General features: G+C 35.3%; 1 pseudogene; it reads left to right on the top strand.

The window, feature by feature from the left end:
• Positions 1-141: 141 nt before the first annotated feature.
• LOC143551756 (receptor-like kinase TMK4 pseudogene) lies at positions 142-15,088 on the top strand (annotated as a pseudogene).
• Positions 15,089-16,075: the final 987 nt, after the last annotated feature.

Here is a 16,075-nt window from a genome sequence, read left to right as displayed (position 1 = left end):
TGCTTATAGCTGGTTGTATGTTTTATTTATATTTTACACTAATTGAATTTTCAAAGTCTTTCAAATTACCCGTATATTAAACTATATCTTATAATAGTCTTCATCTTATACTTGTTTGCTGTCTACACAAACTCGAAAACAATGGCTTGTGATCACCACCACTGCCACCTCCTCCGGCTCGCATCCTTCATCCTGCTCCTCTCCTTCTCCACCGCCGATGACGCCTTCGTCATGTCAAAGCTTTCCACCTCCATTTCTCCTACTCCATCCACCTGGAAAACCAACAACTTTTGTAATTGGGGAGGAATCTCATATGACATATCAAATCGTGTAGACATCATCAAACTACCTTCTAAATCACTCGTGGGAACTCTCCCAAACGACCTCAACAAACTCTCAAAGCTCAAAATCTTGGATCTTAGACGCAACTCACTCTCCGGTGAGATACCTACATTAGCTAACCTCAAATATCTTGAACAAGTGTTCCTAGACAACAATAACTTTAGTTCAATTCCTTTAGGATTTCTTTTTGGTCTCACCAATCTAGTTAGTTTTAGCATTTCCGATAATCCAATTTTTTCGTCGTGGAGTCTCCCTAACGACCTCACTCAATTCACCAATTTACAAACATTTGAAGCTAGCAATGCTAACATTGTTGGGTCCATTCCGGATACTTTTTATAATTTACATAATTTGCGGAACCTCCATCTGTCTTACAATGATCTCACCGGAACCCTGCCTGCAAGCTTTGGCGGATTGGAAATTCAAAATCTTTGGCTAAACAATCAAAAACAAGGCCTTTCTGGCACGCTTGACGTACTCTCTTCCATGACTAATCTTAATCAAGTTTGGCTACATGCTAATGCATTCACTGGTCCCATACCGGATCTATCAAAATGCATCAATTTGTTTGATTTGCAACTTAGGGATAATCAATTAACAGGTTTAGTTCCTAATTATTTAATGTCTCTCCCTAATTTAGCCAATATTACCTTACATAACAATAAGTTGCAAGGTCCATTGCCTGTATTTCAAAGCGGTGTAGAATTAGAATTCAGTGATAATAGTTTTTGTTTACCTATGCCTGGAGAGTGTAACCCACAAGTGACGGCCCTCCTTGAGGTCGCCGGAGCTCTAGGGTATCCAATGTCATTGGCGGTATCTTGGTGTGGTAATGATGCTTGTGCCAATTGGTTCTTTGTTACATGTGATTCTTATGGGGAGAATGTGACCGGAGTACACTTTGGAAAACAAAAGTTTTCGGGTACTATTTCACCCTCCTTCGGGAACTTGACTTGGTTGAGGAGTCTAGCACTGAATGACAATGATCTTACGGGTTCCATCCCCAAAATCTTGGCATTTTTGCCGAATCTTCAACTTCTTGACGTGTCAAACAATAATCTTTCGGGGCCTATACCTGAATTCCCCCAAAAGGTGAGGTTTTCACATGAAAACAACATTTTATGAGGTCAAAATATCTCTACCGTTTCAGGTGGAAGCCCACTTCCGCGTTCAAAGGGGTCGCTTGTTTCAACAAATATGGTTATTGGTATCGTGGTTGGTGCTCTTGTTTTTGTTGGGATTTTGTCGTATGCGTGTTACTATAAGTGTTACGGAGCGCCAACAAAGTTACAAAGTGTGGATCATGACGAGATGCCTATATCTGGAAGTGTTAATTTAATTATTTCCATTCAAGTGCTTGAACAAGTCACTAATCATTTTAGTGACAACAATGTGTTGGGGAGAGGCGGATTTGGAGTTGTTTATAAAGGCATGTTACATGATGGAATTATGATTGCAGTTAAGAGGATGAAATATGATGCGACGGGAACAAAGGGAATGAAAGAGTTCAGAGCGGAAATTGAAGTTTTAACGAAAGTTAGACATAAACATCTTGTGTCACTTCTTGGTTATTGCATTAATGACAATGAAAGGCTTTTGGTATATGAATTCATGTCCCAAAGAACTTTAAGTCAACATTTGTTTGACCGGAGAGAAGTTCAAATCCCCCCTCTTAGAGCAGTGGAAATACCCTCTCACGGGTGCACCGTGAGAAGGGTTTTGGCGCCGTGAAACACCACCCCCTTCCTCCGTGAAGGGGGCGCGAGCCTCTCTCCGCCATATCTTTCACGGCCAAATTGAAGGGGGGCACTTGATTTCAAACGGCTATATAGCCGTTGGAGGCTATATAATTAAAAAAAATTACCTATAAATACTCCACTATTTTATACAAAAAACATACAAAACTCACACCTTTCTCTCTATTTTTTATAAACTTTCTCAACTTTTATAAAAAAAATATCATGGATCCCAACATGCCTCGTCTAACTCCGGAGCAATACGCGTTGTGGCTCTCCAACTATTTCGGTCATATTCCCGCACCAAACGTCAACACACAACAACGAGGTGTTCCTCAACCACCTCTATTCCAAAACTTCCCAACCCAAACTCAAACCCCGCCGGTCAATTTGGGGGACCCGGATTCGGTTCCGGAAACCCAGCCATATGCGGCGGATGATGAAATACCCGAAACCGCCCAACGCAAGAAATCCGTACACTGGAAAAGTCACAAGAAGCAAACGCCGATGACCGAGGCGACTCGATCGATTCAAAAGTGGTCGGTGCAAGAAGAGCTTGCTTTGGCGCAGGCGTGGGTTGACGTCTCCGAGCATCTGATCGTTGGTATTTATTTTAAATAGTTTTAAAATGTTTATATGTGTTTTTTTTAAATGTTTATTTTTGTTATTTACTTTCTTATTTATAGGTAACGAACAAACTATCGATGATTTGTGGGATCGGGTCGAGGTGAAGTTTTTTGAAGCTATGGGAAAGGGTCCCGACTACCGAAGGAGGGATCAAATCACGGGGAAATGGACTCACATCAACAAGAAGGTGAACAAGTACATCGGCGTGTACGAGGAGTGTGCCAGAAACAAAAAAAATGGCACGAACGACGTCGATCTTCATAAGAAAGTGGACGCTCGCTACCAAGACGATGGCCACACCGGAAATATCCCTGTGGAGTTATGGGAGGTTTTGACCGCTTCTCCAAAGTGGCAGCAACTACGATTAGACGAGAGGGCGTCGGGGTCAAACAAACAATCCTCGGCCGACGCCGACATTGACGCCAATCCCGGCGCATCCGACGGAAGGTCTAGGACTCATGTAAACCTAGACGACTTGCCCGACGAGGACCCCATTCAGCGCCCGATTGGAAGGAAGAAAGCAAAATCCATTGCTTCGGGGTCTGCGTCGGGGTCCGCTTCCGGAGCCAAGGAAGTCGGTAAACTAATGGTTGAACAGATGCGACTGTTCAACCTTAGGGAGGAAGAGAGGGAGAGGCGAAGGATCGAGAAGGAGGAGATGGAGATCATGGCTGTCGACCTTGACACGTTAACGGGCTTCAAAAGGAGGTGGTACGAGAAAAAACAAAAGGAGATAGCCGAGAAAAACGAGTGGGTTTAGGAGTTTTTTTTTAATAAGTAATGTAGGTTTTTTTTTTTTTAATTTAATGTAGCTCTTTTATTTAATTTAATGTGTTATTTCAAAAAATTTAAATTTATTAAAACATTAAAAAAATTAATATAATAATGGTTTCACCCCCCCTGTTTCACACAACCCATTTCCAGTGAAAATGTGGATGTGAAATGGGTATGTGAAAGCAGACGTGGCAGAGAGATAAGGTTTCACTAACTTGTTTCACCCCACCCATTTCCATTGCTCTTAGTTGGAAACAAAGGGTTTCGATTGCTCTAGATGTTGGAAGAGGGGTGGAATATTTGCATAGTTTGGCACAACAACGCTTCATTCATCGAGACTTAAAGTCAGCTAACATTCTTCTTGATGATGACATGAGAGCCAAGGTAGCAGATTTCGGTTTGGTTAAGATTGTGCCTATTTTTTTTTTGAGAAAATAGGCACAGGGAGGGTGACAACAAAGGTGGATGTTTATGCATTTGGGGTAGTTTTAATGGAGTTAATCACGGGTCGAAAAGCAGTACATGAAACTATCTCAGAGGAGATATGTCATCTGGCTACATGGTTTAGAAATCTCCCTATCTCTAAGGAAAACATGACAAGTTGTATAGATCAAGTTCTTGATATTAATGATGTGTACTTAATTCATTTCAAAATTGTTTTATACACTCCCAAAGATATTTTATTGGTAGTTTTCCAGAAGACCTGGTTTAAAATTCTCTGTCACTTGCAAAAAAAATAATAATTGTATTAAATGTCACTTTAGACCCTAAACAAAAACTTTGGGTGAGCACAAATCTACCTTTAAAATATATACTATATCACAATTCACAAATAACACTCTTGGTAAATTCCATGTTATGAAAATCAAAAGGCTAATATTAAATCATGTGGTAAAACCATATTAAACTTTTATTTTTTCAAGCATTAAATTGTACGTTCACTCAATTGTAACATAGATCATAGATGTGTTAGGATGAATGATTGTTTTTTGTGCTAACTTTAAAAAAAACAATTATATTCCGCAAATTTTATTTACTCTGATATTTATAATTGTGTTTATGAATAAATCTAACGTTGACCTTACAAAGATTCAGGTTCATTGTTTTATGTTCTTTATGTGCTATCATTGCATTTACATTATTAAAGCATGCTCTTCACTTCCTGGTTCGAAACCACCTCAATTCTCTCCTAGAGTTGAGTTTAACATGGCGCGCCGCATTTTACAAGTTACAAATCTTGCATGTTCCTCCATCTAATGTGTCTTAGAAACTTTGCTAATAAGGCTTGCCATTCAATTAGTCACCAAATATATATACTTATTTTTGTCATTAGCACCTACTTTCATTCAGACATATAGCTATACATTTTTATTATGTTACATTTTTTTACTCAAATAAACACGGCAGGTGTTTTTTGAATTGTTTAATTTATTTTGGATACACAATAGATAATTTGTTTATAAGTTTGTGACTCTATACTGTACTCAACTTTATTTTTCGTTATTTTTTTTATGGAGTTGTGACTTATATAATTTAAAATATTCAATCCTTGGAGTATTAATTAACACGTGTAACTAATTTGGATACTACGATCTCTTTGCGGTACGCGTATATAATGTATATATGTGTGGACCTTTGGGCGGGCAAAAGTGAAATTGCACTAATTTTGACGTTATTAACTAATTTCATGAAAATAACGTTAAAAGTGTCGGAAGGTTAATCAAGCATCATGTAGTGGCATTGATAGCCGAAAGACAAGGGTACATACACCAATCGGCTGGGTCGTGATGGTAGAGTGTTTTGTGCCTTATGTCCAAGGATTGATGTGAAACCACTATCGAGCTGGGGTCTCACTGGAAGCAGCCTCTCTATTCCTGTGGAGTAGAGGTAATATTGTTACACCTTACCTTTTTCAGACCCTCCCATAACTTTACCATTTATAAGATTTACTGAGTACAATGATAAACTAACTTGGATACTAATAACTAGAAGGTATTCATCAAATGTGTTTATCAAAATTGTGTTTATTTGAAGGAGGCGAGATTGTTGGTGGAAATCTCGTTGAGTTAAACGAGGCACGTCAAAAATAGTTTGATGATAGGCATCACATCCATTTCACCCAAAGGAAATTGTTTAATCAATTTAACTTCGTCTCACTCTTATTAGCTACTAATTTAATATATTGTTTTTTGTCTTTTAACCGTGAAAAACATAACTCATGGCTCTTTTTAACAAAGTTAACACACAAGTGTGAAGTGATTTAATCAATTTTTAAGTGCTATGTCATCTTAATTTATTGGGAGTTAGAGTATACCAGTAGGCCTTATGGTATTCAATGTTTATTTTGGTAAGAAATATGAAAACTGATGGTTTTTGTTGAAAGCATTAATATCACGCATTTATGGGTATTTAATATCATAATATCAAAATAAATTTAAGTTACATTCTCATCAAAATGCTTCAAGTATAAATTTGTAATCTCGGAGCATCCAAAAGAACCATGTGATTGTATAATGTTTCGTTGTATGATCTTTTAGTTTCAAAATACTAAGAACTCATAAGCATGTCATCAATAAATCATTACGTTACAGTTTTTATTATACTCACACTTGCCGGTAAGCAATACATTCCTTTAATTCTATAGAGTGTTAATGTTTCACTTATGACCTTATCAGTAACACACTTCTAATTACTCACTTTTTTAATTGGTCAATGGATTCTTAACTAATCAAGGGAGCATGGTAATGTTTGGTGACGCGTGTAACGAATATTGGACCCTTCATCCATGTCATCTAAAGGAATGTAATCGTCAATGTTTCCATAGAAGAGGGGTGAGATCTGGCTTTTGTTGGTTCGGTACTTGTGTTTGTATTTGGGGGTGTTAAGACCATATATTTTAGTAAAAAGATATAATTGTTATCGTCTTTAATTTAGGAGTATGGCAAATGAAATCATGATATTCTAGTAATCATATAAATCACAAATAAAATTTTCAAAGAGTATTTGAATGTTGAGGAAAGTGAATACGATGTTGTTAGACGTCTAACCTTACACTTTAAAACCAATCAAAACGTAATTTCGTAACCACATTCAATCGACATAATGAAATCGTAAGCGTAATTTCACAGAAGATTAATAAACATATGAAACTTTTGTGTATTGAATGTGAGTGTAATTAAAGGAAGAATTGTTGTGAAATTGAAAGTCTAACCAACTAATGGTGACTAACTGACTATTGAGGGTATGAATTATGAAATGAAAAATGATTTTTTTAAAATGTTCAACGAACAGATAATTATATAGGTATTTCGTATAAGGTGACCTAATGACAAAAGGCTACCGCCATCTGGCCTAACCTAGCCGTACGAGCCCTTAAGCGCCTCCAAGTTATCTCCAATTACGGTGGAACCCATCCGCCTGAATGACCACTTGTGGTAAAACCTTGACGCCCTCGGGATCGAACCGTAGATCACAACGATTCTGATTTTCCTTCATTGTGTCCCTCATGCCTCTCCAAAATGTTATATGTGAGGATCGAACATAAACATCTATTAAAATACTCATGCTTCCTACTACTATACCACATTGGAAATACAAATGAAAAACGACTCTAAAAGTATCAATTTTTTTATTAATAATAATTAACAATCAATTTATTTCCCTGTTGACAGTGAAAGTCTTTGCAATGGAGTCTTAGTAAAATTTATTCGGAAAAAAAAACCATGAGGATGAATGTGGCCGAAGAAATAGTTGTACGAATTGGAAAATAGGAACAATATTGAAGGATGGGATTTTATGGATCTTCAAACCAATATGAAAGTGATTTTGATTGAATTAGACGATTTAATCAAAAAGACGTAGTTTTGATTAGCAGTAGACAAGATGGGAGTCGGTTCTGTAAAAAATAAATTTCGGGGTCCGGAAAAACATAGCTAATGTTGTTAATAAATTGTCCTTGGTTGGAAAGGAAATTCATAATATGATTAAAGGAGAGTTGGGAAATGGCAGAGACGTTAGTTTTTTGTCATATATCTGGATCGGGAATTCGAGTCTAATGTCTCTTTTTCCTAACATCCACAAGTTGTAAAAACAAAAGCAGTGTAAAGTAGAAGAATGTTTTAGATGGGAAAACATACAAATAGTCTAGAATTGGGATTGGACTCGAACCCGGACCTCCAATGTAGAAAGGTTAGAATGGGAAAATTGTTTTAAGACCTTGTTATCGGATTCTTGGAAAGGGGAGGAGATTCTTGGTCGTGGTTGGGAGATCTGACTAGGTCGATCTTGGTTAAGTTGGTTAAGGAACTTCTAGCGCAAAGCAGGGATTACTCTAATAATTTTGTTACGGAGTGGAGCAAATGGGTGCCGAGAAAGTGCCAAATTCACGTTTGGAGAGCGGAAATGGATAAAGTTCATACCCAAGATGCGTTACGAAGAAAAAATGTTCAAGTTCCTTTTCGGCTATGTGGCCTTTGTGACTTGGAGATTGAAACGACAGATCACATTTTGTGAAGTGGCTTTGGCGGTGTGGGGTTCGTGAGTTCGTGGTGTAAAAGTCCTCCAGTGTTTGCATTCTCGGCTAAAGATTTGTTGGAGTTACACCATAACTCGTGTTTGGGGTTTTGGAGTATCTGGATTGCTAGGAACGAGAGGTTGTTTGAAGGCAAAAGTATCAAGTTTGAAGACATAATTAGAGAAATTATGTCTATAGGCTTTTTATGGTTTATACATAGATCTAATTGTAAATCGAAAATTGGTCTAAGTGGTGTTCTTTCAAGTTTATGTGATTGTTGGTTTTTTGGGCTCCTCTCCGGCTTGTGGAGAGGCGTGCGCTTCTTTTCGTTGGTTTGTTTTTATAAGTTAACAATTTGAAAAAAAAAGAGCATTTCTATCTCTTCCCCTATCTGGCTATCTCCCAAATCCAAAATTACACTAAAGCACGTTAGATCATCTCTCTCATTTTCAATTAAATAATTTACTTTTTAATACCTTTATCATTACATTTTTCTTTCATCCACTCACTTACTTTCAAAAAATATTAAAAACTATAAAGAGTGAATATAAAATTTTCAAATATACCGAAAAATCACTACATTTTTAATCTCATCCACTCACTACACTCTAAACTATTCCCTGCATAATAAAAACCTCAATAACTAAATTTGATGAAAGGATATGAATGCTTTAATAAGCCAATTGCCTACTTATATGTAATTCTATAGTACATTTGATCTTGTGTGTAATCCTAATTTCTACTTTTTGAACATGTCCTTTTTAAATGGGAAAATTCATAAAATCTATTTTAATGAAGATTTCTGGATTTTCCTCAAAACAATATAATTCCGTAAATGTCGAAAGACGCCCCCCGACGTGTTTGATTGTTCAACCAGAATACGACACTTGTCAAATTTGACGCGACAACACGGTTATTTTGCAACCCCCAACACACACACATTTATCTATAGAATTGTGATTTATATAATTAAAAATATTTGATCCGTATAGTATTTTGGTAACTAACCTAGTTATTAATAATTATAAGGTATTCATCCAATGTTTTTTTTTTATCAAAATTTGTGTTTATTTAAAAGAGGTTAGATTTTTTGTGGAAATCTTGTTGAGTTGGGAAGTCAAAAATTTTTGATGATAGTAGTCGTTCATGCTTATTTTGATAAGATATGGTGGTCAAATGACTAATTTTATGCATGATACACACCTACGTGTCTAGCTATATCAAAACTGTTTATGGTCAAGTAGTCAACTATATTTCTGTATATGAAAAATGTTTTTTTAAGTGCTCAACCGCCTTCACGTGATAATGTGATATCACTCATTTATGGCTATTCAGTATCAATATCATATCATTTATGGTCATTTAATATAATAATATCAAAATATATTTGTGTTAATTCTCATCAAAATGCTTCAAGTATAAATTCATAATCCATCAAAAGAACAATTTCGTTGTATAATCTTCTACTTTCAAAATACCAAAACCTCACAAACATGCCATCTATAAAGCTTTATGTTGCAGTTCTTCTAACGCTCATATTTGTCGGTAAGCAACAAATTACTTTCTTTTAGAGGGTTAATGTTTTACTTATGACCTTAACTGACTCACTATTTTTTTATTGGTCAATGTATACATACTAACATACCTAATCTAGGGAGCATGCTGATGTTTTGTGAAACGTGTAGCGAAATGTGGTTCCTTCATCCATGCGTTCAAGAGGAATGTCACAATCTATGTCTCCAAAGAAGAAAGGTGAAAACTGGCATTTGCTTCCACGATACTTGTTATTGTACTTTTTGGTGTTGAGTTCCATGGATTTTAATAAAAAGATACAGTTATTAGCGTCTTTAATATAGAAGTCTGACATATGAAATAATTATATATTTTTTGCTCATGTGTTACATATACATAGTTCACTAATCTAGCACATACATAAAGTTGTGGCATAAAAACATAAAACACAATCTCGTCATCACCAAATTGTGTTAATAATCAAATTTGATTATGTACTACTTCAAAAAATTATATTGTTGTTTACCTTTTCCTTTTTCCTCCAAGTATTTCACTATCTTTAGACGTACATTGCAATGGTGGCAACTAGCTCGGTGTTGAAAAAAACTTGTATGGTAACTTAAGTGTCGTAATCACACCATAATGACAAATTCGAGTTTGTAAAAGTAATAAGTGTGTGTAAAACAATTACTTACTTGATATATGGTCTTTTTAAATTAATCATCATATTCATCATACATAAAGTTGTACCATAAAAACACAAAACACAATCTTGGCATCACCAAACTATGTTAATAATCAAATAAAAACACAAACTCTTCATACGTGAGGTGGATATTGTTTAGCGGCAAGAGTTCCATGTGTTGACCGTGAAGACCTCCCTACGGCCACACTTTAGACTAACAATGCAATGGCAACTACTTTTTATTTTTATTAGGGGTGAGCAGAAAACCGAATAAACTAAACCGAAACCGACTAACAAAAAAAAACAAACCAAAGCATTAACCGGAGGTTAATTTTTTGGTTTTATGGAAAACCGATTTTTTGGTTTCGGTTAGGTTATCCATTTTAAAAAAACCGAATAAAATCGAGCCGAACCGATTATGCCTTTTCTTCATTCAACATACTCAAATCCATCAGTTCATCACTTTACATTCTTGTTTGTTAAGGTAATTGGTTATACATTTTCTTTATTCTAATATTTTCTACATGGAAATTTATTCATGAATAATAATGACTAAAGACCTATTATTCTATATTAGTTGGAACGTGAATAATTATTGTAGTTCATTATTTGATTTGGAATTTTTTTTAATGTACACGCAATTAACCAAAACCGAAAATAGCCAAAAACCTAACCGAGTAACCGAAAACCGATCGGTTAGGAAACTAAAATAACCGACTACTTCAGTTTTGGTTTTGGTTTCACCCAATAACCGAACCGTACCGAACCGTGCTCAGCCCTTCTTTTTTTTTGATCGGTCTAATTTAGGGATGTATATGTCTTTCGAGATAAAGTGAGACTAAATTATTGCTATGATATTGATGCGTTGTATGAGCCAAACCCGGGAGGCCTTACAACTAGTCATTTATAGGCAACTAGGTTTTATCCCATGTATTACGGAGTAGTTTTACATTATTCGTTTATTATATATATATATATATATATACTAGCTTTTGAACCCGTGTATTACACGAGATTTGTCAAATTACCGAAATTTAGGTATTTAATCATACGTAATTTATGGATTTTAGTTTTAATTTATAGATTAATTTTAATATTATCACACGCACGTACTTCAAATGCTACATATTTAAAATTTTCATTTTTCTAAGTTTGAAATAATGTTTTAAGGTGACATAAAATAAAATATTGGTGATTACCTAAATATATTAAAGAAGCTTTATTTGATTAATACGAATGTAAGTTAAATAGTGTGTTACAAATTGTAAGATTATAATTATAAATATTGTAGTTATTCAACGGAATTTGAAGTACACACGTAATTCAATATCTATTATAAACACATGTCACCAGTTATTATACGATAATAGTTTGTAAATTATTACTTAACTAATTTAATAATTCACTGTTTGATTTTAAACTTATTATAAATATTCAATGGTTTATATGTTTTTTTAAATCATGTCAAACTTTATATATTTAATAGTAAAATTAGATGTAATCGGATGGATGGTAAAAGTTAGTGTGACATACCAATTGGACCCATGGATACTTTAATTAGAACATGTAATGTGATAGAAAAAGTTAGTAAAATTAGATGAAATGGTAATAAATGACATTAAATACTTTTTTCATATGTGTTAAATGGTCATACCAATTGGACCCATGACCCATGGATCCAATTAATTAAGGAAAGCTGAGATTAGAAAATAGGATTAAAATTAAAGTTATGATTGAATGTGGTTAGGACACATCATCATTATTATTTTTGTTTATTAGTATAGGTAGATATATATATATGCATTTTAATTTTATTTACTGTACATGAGTTAATAATATACTTAGTATTTGATGATGAAAGGGTTTCATAAATAAATGAGATGTTATAACCCGGTTTAAAAGCTATATGAGTTTGGTGAGACACATGACCCACTTATTTTTTTTACCATGAAATTATTCCTTAATTATAAATAATATCTTTTTTTAAATAAATCAGATATTAATTTTTAGTATATCTCTATTTTATAGGATTTTCATATCAAATATTTTAGAGAACTTAATTTTTAATTTAATGAAATATTATAACTTGTTTAAGAGCTATCTGGGTTTGGTGAGACCCATACACGTGATGAGAAACATTCATTTACAAATAAAACAATCTTATGACTTAAGATAATGCAAGAAACAACTAGAAAGTTTTTTAAATGTTTCGTTTATATATATTTAAGATTAAAATATAGTTCAAACCGGAAGAAATAAAACCGTAGCAGGGAAACATTAAACAAATTATTATAGTTTTAACATGAAACAGAGTTAAAACTAATTTGAAGTTAAAGGAACAACTTTAGTTCTAATGCGAGTCTCTAGCGCCGGATAAAGCAGCCAAGCGGTCCTCTTTCTAGTCATTTAACATGAAATCAACCTGAGATTTATAATGAAATCGCTAACATTGTTGAGTGATTGTAGCTTAGTTATTCCATGTAGTCAATTAAGATTAAAACATCAAATAACAATTCCTGAACAAGCGTATGAAACATAATATATAAGATAGTCGGTGCATCCGGTTGCAAAGGGTGCATGATTGCCCCGAATAGACCAAACACAAAGTCGTGGGACTAATGGAGGACTTCAAACACAAAGTCGTGGGACTAACGGAGGACTTCTATTTGCCTCGTGAGTGGACTTCTTTAAATTGCCCAATAAAAGGATTTCTTCTATTTGCCCTGTTAGAGGACTTCTTCTATACGACCCAACCGCTGATCGGCTGTTAAAATCGTAAACATATAGTTGTTTAAATCATGTTACTAAACACATGTGTTCACGTGTAAATATCATTAAAAAAAGCATACATAAAACATACGTTATTCTTTCAAACCGTTTTCATGCTAGTTTATGATTATATAAGTTCATGTGTACTAAATCATATTTATTAACACACTATGAATAAATATATTTTACACACATTTACATGAGGTATATACACAACCCCTATTCTTCATCAACTCACCCTCACTCTTCACTCAAACCATTTTCAGATCTGGTGCGTACGGACGTACAGATCCTCAGGTATAATAATAATAATAATAATAATAATAATAATAATAATAATAATAATAATGTTGTTACAAGTTACAGATCTGGTTTCTTCAATATGTGTTAATTAATTTGTTCATTTTGCAAGTGTATACACAAGTTACAGATCTAGATCTACATTCATTCTAGTGTATACACAAGTTATAGATCTTAAACTATTTATTGATTTTGTGTAAGATAATTCGGTATAAAGGCTAGATCTATGTTATGCTTTGTGATTTGGTTTATAATAATAATAAACAAGTTATAGCTTACAGATCTACTTTCTATATTAACTGATTGATGCTAGATCTACATTCTAGAGTATATGCAAGTTGTAGATCTCATACTGTTTATTCATTTTCTGTATATGTTTTCTGCAAGTTATGCTTTGAATATTATTAGGTGCAAACTCTTAAAGTTAGTTAGTTTGTTAGTTAGTTACGTTTTGAATATTATTATGTTTTGAATATTATTAGCTTTCTTTCTAAAGTTCATGTGAAGCAATTAATTGGTGCTCATTGCTTCCGTTAGTTAGTTAGTTAGTTAGTTAGTTAGTTAGTTAGTTAGTTTGTTAGTTAGTTACGTTAGGCTACATTTACATGTATCATTTTTTGAATCTGCTTTTAATTGTTGTAGTAATATCAGATCTGTTATTATCCAACCTCATACTTTTACTTCCCACACTATTTCTTGCACCCACACTCCACAACCCTAACAAATCTTGCGGCGGCGGCGGTGGTGAACTATGTCTCCGGAAGCGGCCACGGTGGTGTTTCCTCAACAAGATAAGCTTGAGATCCGAGCTTTAAGTCTTGGGTTCATATAAGTTTTCGGTCCCGAAGCGACAACAGGTTTTGGTGGTTTGCGGTGGCTGGTGACAGTGTAAGACGAAGGAGGCTATGCGGTAACGAATCGGAAGTTGCAAGCACAGATCGGGTCATATGGCGGCGCGGTTGTGGTTTGTGGTTGAGGTTTTTAGTTTTTAGTGTTTCCTATTAAATCTAGTGATTTTTAACAAGAATGATGTTGGTTTAGTGTTTTAGGTTAGGTCAAATTAGGTCAACGAAAGTCAACGGGTCAAACTGTTGGCCAACGGGACAGTCAACTTTAGTCAAATCAGAAAACGAACCTCGGAATGTGTTCATGGCGTAAAACGAACCAAGGACATGAGTCACATGACGAGCCCAGGTCAACCGTGGTCAGCTTCGGTCCACACCCCTATATCAGATCATGCTGCCGAGTTTACGTACGCTCTGGTTCTAGCTCTGGTGATTCGTTAGTTTTGACGGGTACCTCTCTAGATCCGACGGTCTATGTCATTTCAAAGATGATGCCATTCAAATCTCTTTTAAAACTCTCTTCTCTAGTCTGATCGCTGGTGTTTAAGATCGAAAGTATTGGTGTTGAGTTTATGCTACCACCTTTGATGAACAACCTCAACGGTTGCGGCACAACTTAGTTAAATGGCTCATTTTTGTAACTGATCCGAGCCTTAGCCAAGCTCGACATGTTGGCTCGCTTTTAGGTTCGTTTAACTTCGAGCTTGTTTGTCAAAAGTCTCCGATTGTAGGCCTGTCGGGGGCGACAACTAGGTGGTCCGGGTTGTAATATCATGTCCGGTCGAGTCTTGGGTCAAACTATTGGTCAACGATTAGGTAATTTAATTACCAGATTAACATTGTAAACAAATATTAATTTACATTTATTTAATTTTTAATTTTATTTATCTAGGAGAGTCCTTATAATGAGTATGAAGAGTATCGTGCTGTATATGGTGTTTTCAGGGATGGATTCTCATCAACGAAAATTTGGACTGGCTTCTAGTGGCATCATTCGTTTTGTTCTGCGTCGATGTACCCGTGGGTCCACGGGTACGTCGCCGCAAAACAAAACGAATGATGCCACTAGGACCCAGTCCAATTTTTCGTTGATGAACATGGAATCTACCACTGAGGACACAACGTATAGCATGATTATCTTCATACCTATCATGAAGTCTCTCCTAGATTGACAATGATCAAGTAAATGTTAATTAATAGTTTGTTTACGATATTAATCAATTAATTAGTTTACCTAAGTTGTGCGGCGTATGGTTGAGGTTGATCATTGACTTGTCACCGGCCCACTTTTGACTGTTGTTGACCATACTCGGAACCGATTCCTAAAAATACCCGGTTCATGCACCTCATATCACAAACCCTAGCCTACAATAAGGGCTGCCGTTTTGCAGCCACCACGCCACCACCATTGTTTTCCCGACAAGATTCTCGTGCGGTCTCAAGTCCAATGGCCGTAGGCTAGTCATGCAAGCAGTCTTGCAATTATCCCAACACAGAGTACAACGGGTGAGCTAATGAGAATCCGGTCCAAATTTTCCTTGTTACCATGGAGTTCGCAGACACGAAAATGGTGTACATCACAATAGTCTTCATGCCCGTCATGAATACCCTTCTAAATACAAACTGATCAAGTAAGTACATGTTAGTTAACTTTTAGTTTACGATATTAATCGGCTAATTACGTTACCGAATTTGTTCGGCGAGTTGTTGTGCAAGTTGATAGTAGACTTGTCGCTTATAGCATATTTCGTTCTTAGTTTTTCTTTTGAAATGAAGCAAAACGAGTGTGGGTGACACAATTTATGTACGTTTGTATCTCACTCACACTCTTTTTGCATCATTTCAAGCAAAAAACGAAAGTTTGGCTTAGCAGCGACTAGTCGATGATCAATATGCTCAACCATGCGCAATACAACTTAGGTGAAATAATTAGTTTAAATCCGTAAACTAATTAACTAATATTTACTTGATC

This window comes from Bidens hawaiensis, unplaced genomic scaffold, assembly GCF_021521415.1.
Source record: "Bidens hawaiensis isolate Kalapana, Puna unplaced genomic scaffold, B.hawaiensis_p1.1 tig00016565_1, whole genome shotgun sequence".
Taxonomy (NCBI): Eukaryota; Viridiplantae; Streptophyta; class Magnoliopsida; order Asterales; family Asteraceae; genus Bidens; species Bidens hawaiensis.
The sequence above is the reverse complement of the archived record's forward strand: the minus strand, read 5'-3'. Positions and strand labels throughout refer to the sequence as shown.